The sequence below is a fragment of the Cricetulus griseus genome (genome assembly GCF_003668045.3).
Source record: "Cricetulus griseus strain 17A/GY chromosome 1 unlocalized genomic scaffold, alternate assembly CriGri-PICRH-1.0 chr1_1, whole genome shotgun sequence".
NCBI classification, from domain to species: domain Eukaryota; kingdom Metazoa; phylum Chordata; class Mammalia; order Rodentia; family Cricetidae; genus Cricetulus; species Cricetulus griseus.
This window is the reverse complement of record NW_023276807.1, coordinates 238905496-238913810: the sequence shown is the minus strand read 5'-3', so window position 1 is coordinate 238913810 and position 8315 is coordinate 238905496. Positions and strand designations below refer to the sequence as shown.

Genomic DNA, 8315 nt, shown 5'->3' with positions numbered 1-8315 from the left:
AATGATAATTTATATACTGAAAGTTCATCTATAGGATTCTTTGAAACTCAGGTGCAATCATTTTAATCTTTATTATTATAAGGTTTCATTGTCATTAAACATGGAAATGAGCAAATTCAGAAAAGCATGACTTATGTCAAAATATGAATAATGAAAAAGCCTCATAGAGGCTCATGTAACAACTCTGTATTTTTTGAAAACTGAAGATTTCCAAAACTGTTTTGCAAATCGCTTTGCCATTTTGCATTTTGAGCACAGCTGTATAGGAGTAAGTACTGAATTCTACACATTCTCCCAGTTACAATTCCTTTTTCTTTTTTCTTTTTGATTAAAAAAGGACTAAACTTTATTGACAAACTGCTGCAGACATTTTGACATAGGTTTAAGCTACCTATTTACTCAGACTTACACCTGTAGCATTTAATCTTCCAAGAACAAAATAGTAGGACCATACAAATCCATTAGGACTTCAATTTACGTACAAAGTGGATTTTGATTCCTTTCTCCTTCTGCTGCAGTGTCCTTTTTTATATCATGCTAGTGTTGAGAAATACTTGACTACCTTGGGAACAGCTCAAAATTGACAATGGTCAATTTATTGAACATCATCAGCTTTTGGCCCCAGTGTCCAAGTGAGTTTTTCATGGAGTACAGAAACTCAGATGGACAAAATACTCTGACATTTTAAATACTGAAAATTTGATTACCAGTACTATTACTGAAAAGATAGTGGCTAAAAAGTACTCCATCAAATCCCATTTTGGTGACCAGCTCCTCTCCCTTTCAATCTTATTCAAACCTTCCCTCCCTCCCTCCCAGCCGAATAAGTATCTCAGCACTGTATGTCTGGGGCTAGATTTCAAAACCCACATAATGAAAAAGTCAGTTTTAAAAACCTAAATTTGTTGTTAGGTCAATTAACGTTAAAAACGGCACCAACTATTTAATTCATGAGGATCTTTCATATTAAAATTTAACCTGAAGTGTCAACCACCATGTGCTTTTAAAGGAAATGTTTTTAGAGACGTCTGAGCTCACTTTTACATGGTGGCACCTACTGGCGTTAAGTTAACATTGTGATTTTACATCTTAAGCAGCCCTGAATTTTGAAACGTAGCCTAGTTTGGGATTCTGTAACTATGACTTTACAGGGTGCCTCAAATCAAATATAAGAAAAAGCTAACAAGCCTTTACTTCAGAACCTTTAAGCAAGCAATGTCACTTTTGAAACTAACATGTTTGTGGTTTTATTTTTTTATTTTATTTTTTTTACTCAACATCTTTTATTACAAAAGGTACACTGTTTATATTTAAACAACAAAGAAAAAAGCATCTACACACTTTAAAAAGTAATTCAATACCCTAAATCTATTTTAACTCATTTAAAATACTACATGCAGAAGCCAGGAAGAAAAACACTTAGACAATTACTTGTCTGTTGTGAGTAAAGCAACAGGAATCCTGGGGTACAAGAAATCAGTAACAACTTTGTTCATAACTGATATTTTCCCCTCCTGTTTGTTTTTAATGAAGTCCATATGGATGCTCTCTGTATGATCCTTGCACTGGCCTAGCTGGGGGGCCTTCAGTGATGGCCTGGAACCATTCCAGTCATCTTGTCCATAAGTTTCATAAGAATCTTAAACCTCCGCATGTCCATAGCTGTAATATTCTGCCTACCCTTGGCTTTGGCTGTAGTAGCCTTCATATCCTTCAGAACTCTGTTCTGCATATGTATCATCATATCCATAGTCTTCATATGTTTCTGGTGCAGGTGGTGGAGGTAAAGGCATACTCTGGATGCCTGCTGTACCAGCTCTCGGTGTTGCAGCACCTCTCACAGTGGGTGGGGGTGGCACTCCTCCAGTCACAGTGGCATCTCTGGTGATGGAGCCTCTCACTGGGGTTCCACGGACCAAAGCTCCTCAAGGTAGTCCAACACCACAACCTCTGGGAACAGGTGGAGGAGGAGGGGCAGCTCCTCTTCCTCTTCCTGGTACCCTACGACCACGAGAGGGTTCAGGAACTCCATTCAAGCAGGACAATTCCAGAAATTGCTCCTGGCAGATATCTTCCATCATATCTGGTTCTAGAAATTTCTTGACTTCCTCCATAGCATAGGCCATGAGTGTAAGCTTCGCAAAGGGGTCCAAAACTTCAATGAAGACGTGCAGATCCATATTTAAATGGACATATTGGGGGTCTCCACCCTTTCGAAGTTCTTCCTCCTTGGCTTTGTCTCTCATTGAACCCTTTGCACCAGGCTCTTCCTGAAGTCTTTTGATTGTATTTCCTTGTGGTCCAAGCATCTTCCCCCCAAAATTGAACTTTGGATACTGCTTGACAGGTATCAGTACCCGTTCTTTCAGCTTCATGTTCTTATGAGAAAACAAATCCAAGTAATTCTCCTCGTCATCTTTTTTTGACTCGCCCTTCTGAATCTTCTCAATTTCTACGGACAACAGCTGCATGACACAAGTGAAAGACCGGTTGAGTGAGTCCTTCTCAGCCATGAGTTCGGGCAGGTACTTATTCTCTGGCTACATCTTGGCCTCCGCTGTGACCGACTGTGGCAGCAGCAGGATCAGCGCCGATCCAACCACAGTCGCGTCCGGACCGGTGGTCGAGGGCCAGATACAATTTCTTAATGTATTTTTTTTTAATCACCCTATTAGTTGTCTAGTAATACCTCATTGCAGTTACCATCCACATCTTTCTACTGACCAATGCTGCTAAATATTTTCCAATTTTGATTTTGTCAATTTATTTTTGAAACAAAGTGTATCAACTCCCTAATTACATTATTTTTCTTTTATTGTTATATGCTAAAGATTCTTTACATTATATTTGTTTTTTTTTTTTTTTGGTCAGAAACAGGATTTTAAAAGTTTTTTTCTTTGATTTAGTTTTTTATTCTTCTTACTTAACATTGTTTTTCTTTTAACAGAGAAAAGTTTTGAATATTTTTCTGGTACTGTCAATAAACAAAGAATCTTTATCATTCTACATAAGTGCTTTTGGATGAGCTGTATCCACTGACTTAAAGATCCTAAAATTTTAATTAATTTTTGTTCTTTCTTCTTGGTATTGCTACCAAAATCTGATGACTAACTTTCAATAATTATTATGCTTTCTTTTAGAAATTTACTGTCTCTGGGCTTAAATTCTATGATGAAATAATTCCATTAATTTAAATAAACAATATTTATTGTTTGGTTAATGTGTATTTATGCTATGAATTATAGACGCATGTTCATAATTTGATCTGATGTATCCATCAATGATGAAAATATAGTAAAGATTATACTTTCTTAAAGTGAATTTTTATAGCACTTTGTCAAACCATCTATTGAGCACAAATATTAAGATTTCTATCTGGGCTTTTGATTTTACTTAGTTAATATATGCACATTTTTATATCAATATTATATTTATTGCCTGGGACAAATAAAATTTATGGTGTTTTTGAAATTGAAAAATTACGTTATTTCAAAACTTGTTCTTTCAAGTTAGTTTTAGTTATTCTGAATCTCTCCATTTCTTTCTTGGGGTTTGATTTGAATCAGGGTTTCAAAATCTCCAAAATATATAAGCTGAAATTCTTATAGGAAAGCAGCCAATCTCTGCATCCACTCTGAAGAATACTTTGTTGAAAATATAACTTCTTCAGAAACATTGATTTAAGCTTTAATTCCATTATTCTAACAATTTTATTTTTTCAAATCCTAAATATAACATATGCCATATATTAATATTACTGTTATATGTATAATTGTTTCTTAATTTCCTTTTTGATTATCCATTCAAATTATGATAAATACAGATAATTTCCAATATCTTATATTCTTTTATATTGCTGAACTTATTAGCTGTAATTATTTATTCTTGTCTTTGGTTTTCTGTGACTAAATCATACTATCATTAAGGAGACACTTTTACTACCATCCTTCCCTTCTTTCTGGATATCTATAATTCATTTTATTGCTTAATTGTTCCAAAAACACTAAAAACACCATGGGTTAAGCATGGCTGCAAGGGATATGCTTTTTCTTGGAAGGAAAATTCCCTTTTAGTTCTGAAGAAATGATTATTTCTGGTCTCTTAGGATTTAGTTTCAACTTAGTCACCAAATTTCAAGATCCTAAAAGAGATTTGGTATTGCTTTTGAATACTAAGGAGCCACTGAAGACTTGCGTTTTTTGTGTGTTTCCGTGGGTGAGAAGGGAACCCACATTGTTAGAATTAGACCTAGAAGTAGAACTCCTTTGTTAGAACTCCCCTCTGACACTAGTGAATGGTGTTTTTTGTTGTTTTCTTGATGAAGTAGGCATGCGTGCTAGCTGGGTCTTCTAAGAGAGGTCTAGTGGGGACACAGCATTTTGTTACAGTTTTCTAGTGGACTCCACCGAAACTGGAGAGAAAAATTTGTCTTCAGGCTGGGATATAGGTTCTAGCTCTTTGCTCATTTGTCTCCAGACACATGTATATGGGTAAATTCACTAATCTCTTTCCAGGACAGGAAGAAGAGTAATACTCTATTGCTCTTGCTTGCTGGGAGGTATTGCAATGTTTTCTGTGATCTTTTATTTGAACAGAGTGACTATTATGATTAAGTATCATTGTTTCCTGTCTTTCTAGATGGTTTCCTTTCTCATATTTTGTCCCAGTATCAACTTTTCTAGATTTTTTGTTTGCATTTTTATTTCAGCAGGGTTTTGAGAATCTGACCTGGTTTATGAAATAAACACAAGAGCAGGAACTACACCATAGATAATTCTTCAGTCTCAAGGTCCTCAGAATATCTCATTTACTCTTGCTAGGTTCTACCAAAATGTTCTTTTCTGTTAAACTTATAGTGCTTAGGATTATTTTTTTTTATTATTAGTGGGTGGCAGAAAAACTTATACCTAATCCTATCCTTTTGGAAAAAAGTGTTTGTTCAAGATCTATCCATCCAAATGTTCTTGTCATCTCATGCAGGAACTACTTAGTAATAACTACCGGTCAATTAACATTTCATGAAAGCCAGTAATAGTAGGTTGTATTGACCTTGTTAGCAACCATGGTATTAGTTTCACTCACTTCTGTTTTAAGAGGATATTGTAGGCATTTGGGTCTTCCAGAAAAGTGCATTCTAGATTACAGAATATCCCTTTATAGTTTCTGTCACAATATTTTATTGCAATAAAATATTTGATTTGAAAAAAAGACAGCAAACCCCTCATTTAATTTTGTTGCTCCCATCATTTGCATTTGAAAAAATCCCCTGAAACACTTTACTCTTTAGACTTATTATTCTTTGTTGTGCTGATTTACAGCTCCTAAATAATTTAGAGAATGCAATTTGTAATTAAGAACATTCTCATTCACATATGCAAATTCTAATGACTACTTGTTATGATCTTGCTATTTTTAATAACATTTGTACTGCTGGGCTGAAATTTCTTAAAGATCAGACTAATTTTAATAGCTCAATGTTCCTTTCATAATTGATGAAATCACTCATTTTATTTTTTCTCCCATGAATATTGGTTATTCTGTTTAATGTTTGGGGGCTTACAAAATATAATACACACACCATGGCATTTTGGATGCAATGTTTAATTGTCAGTTTGAATCTCTGAAGTCCTGAATACTAGAAATAGAGTTTACTTAAAAGATTTTTCAGTGGAATGCTATGACTGGCAAGGCCTTGATTATGGTATTATTCCATCCCTTAGCTCTGTAACTAGTCTTATACTAATTTAAACATTTCAAATGCTATTCTTAGTGTCTCCATTGAATAAATCGATTAAATCAAGTATAGTTTAGGTATTCTTGCTTTCATAAATCAATTGCCAGAAAATCATGAATGTACAGTGGTTATATTGGAATTAAAAAAAGACATAATATGTTTAGTGTGGTTGTTCCAAATGCAAGTAAACATTATTAGAGGTGCTATCTCTGCAAAGCATTATGATCTAGAAAAACAAAAACAAGAGAGCATTATATCAGCTCTCCTCTTTACAGACTGAAGAGGGGCCTAAAAGTGTTCTCACTACACATAACTTCATTTACAACAGATGTTCTTTATTTGGTGGAGTTGTTGATAACCAAGGGATGTCCCTTTTTTGGAGGACTTTGAGAGCATGAGGAATTTCATTACCTTCTTTTCATTTCTGGTGTGACCCTAAGGTTCCTTTAAAAATTAAGTATTGGAATTAAAAATAGAAAAATCGAAGCATAAGAGCCGAGGACTTGGCTCAATGGCTGAAGTGTTTTGCTTTCAGCAAGAGGACTTGAGTTTGAATCACCAGCCTATCCAATCACTGAACGATAAGTTCACTTAGAGACCTTGTTGTAAAATAATTAGATAGAGATAAAAAGGAAGACATCTGATGCTGACCAGAGGTCTATACATATGCATGTTTGTATGGATACACACTCACACAAAATATAAAAACATACAAAAAGAAAAATTATTTGTTCATTATTTTTGAACATGTAATAACTTTTAGAAGGGTGATTTTCATATAATTCATTTATAATTCACAATAACCCTATTGATATTTTTACCAAGTTATTAAAAATAATTAATGTTCAGATTATTGAAATAATGTCTTTACTTTAATGATGATCACAAATGTTTCATGCACTTCTAGTGTAGGTTCTTCACATTCAAGAACTTATAACCCCTTCATTCTTCAAACTCATTTGTTATATCTTTAAGTTCAGAATCCATCAATGTTAGTAATCATATTTCTATTTTCAGATTCCAGGTCATTATCATATAAATGATTTTAGCACTCTAATGTCTCTCATTACTAGCCACAGAATCTCCTGAATTTCATCAAACATAAGATTCACCCAGTATAATACATAGTTTTAAATGTTCTCTCCAAAATCCTTGACATTTAAATCATGTATATCATCATTTGTGAGGTGTAGTTAGATTTCATGAAGTGATTTTGTGTTCAGTGCTTAGCTTCATCACAGCTCTGTTTATTTATGCAGCACTGTGAAACCTGAGAGAAGGATGAAGAACACACTTTAGTACAATGTCCTTCATCTGACGATGTTTTCTACAATAAAGAAGGATTTAGCAATTTCTAAAATGTCATTTTGACATGATGATTTTTAAAGATTCTTGTAAAAATAGTTCTTAGAAATAAGAACTGTTCTAAGATGAGAAAATCTATAGAGATGGTAAAAGCTTGATTGTTTCTCTTCTATGATCAGAGCTCCCTAACCAATAGGCAGCTCTGCACATACCGATAAACACTAACATCCCAGTTATGGCTCTTATTTTGGGTGCCAGATACAGCTGTGGTTGCCTTTTCCAGGATTTGAAAGGTGTCCTTGCAGTTCAGAGCTCTCTAAACAGAAGCAATGCTATTGACATTGCAGTATTGTTGTTGATTGGCAAACTTCAGCAAAGACAAATATTTAATAATCAATAATGCAAATATTTAATACTCAAACATGTTGTTTATTCTTCTGATGACCAATAATAAAAAATAAGTAAAGAGTAAGAAGACATGACATCAATCAATGTCTGTCTAGCTCAAGAGTTCTCTATTTGAAATTTGTCTTCCATTTTCCCCCTCAGTATATATTTTTCTGTCATGGTCCCCAACTTCTGTGACATAAAGTGTAATGAGTATCCTAGAACGTCGAGAAATCCAATGGCCCACATAAAGAGGTCTCAGTTGAAGCATAGTGCTGTTAAAAGTGCTAGCGTATTTCTACTTAAAGATCCATTTCAGACAGCTGTGGATGGAAAGCTATCTTCCAACAGTGATAAAAAAGAATAAATGAGCACTCAACAAAGGCTGTGTGATATGCTCCCTAAAATGTTAGTAAACAATATTAAGACAAAGACTGCAAGTATGTGAGTATCTCTCCCTGTCAAAGCATCCTGTTTTCTCATGATCACCACTGCCCCAGGTCTGGTCCCTTCTTTCAGTTCATGACTGCATCTGAAAATCTTCTCTCTCCTCTCATTCTAGTGAATGTGTCAGTAATCTGGCCAGGAAATCATTTTTAATATCATCCTTTGACGTATCATTTATGCAAGCTAATTTTAGAAATTAACTTTCCATTCACAAAAGCTTTCTCTGATTGTCCTAACAGCTGAATACCCTATTCTTTTTTTTGTTATCACATATTCTTAATTCCTCTAAACACAGTGGAGTGGAGAACAAATAATAAAAGCCCAGAGACAGATATTGGGTTTCAAGCTGAAGATCAGAAAAGCAAATTAGCCAAGCCACAAGAGAGCTCTTACCTCTACCAAGGCTTGGGTAATTCTGTCCTTAACCTGAGTGGAGACTAAT

General features: G+C 34.5%; 1 pseudogene; it reads right to left on the bottom strand.

The window, feature by feature from the left end:
* Positions 1-1524: 1524 nt before the first annotated feature.
* Positions 1525-6156, bottom strand: LOC113833257 (annotated as a pseudogene).
* Positions 6157-8315: the final 2159 nt, after the last annotated feature.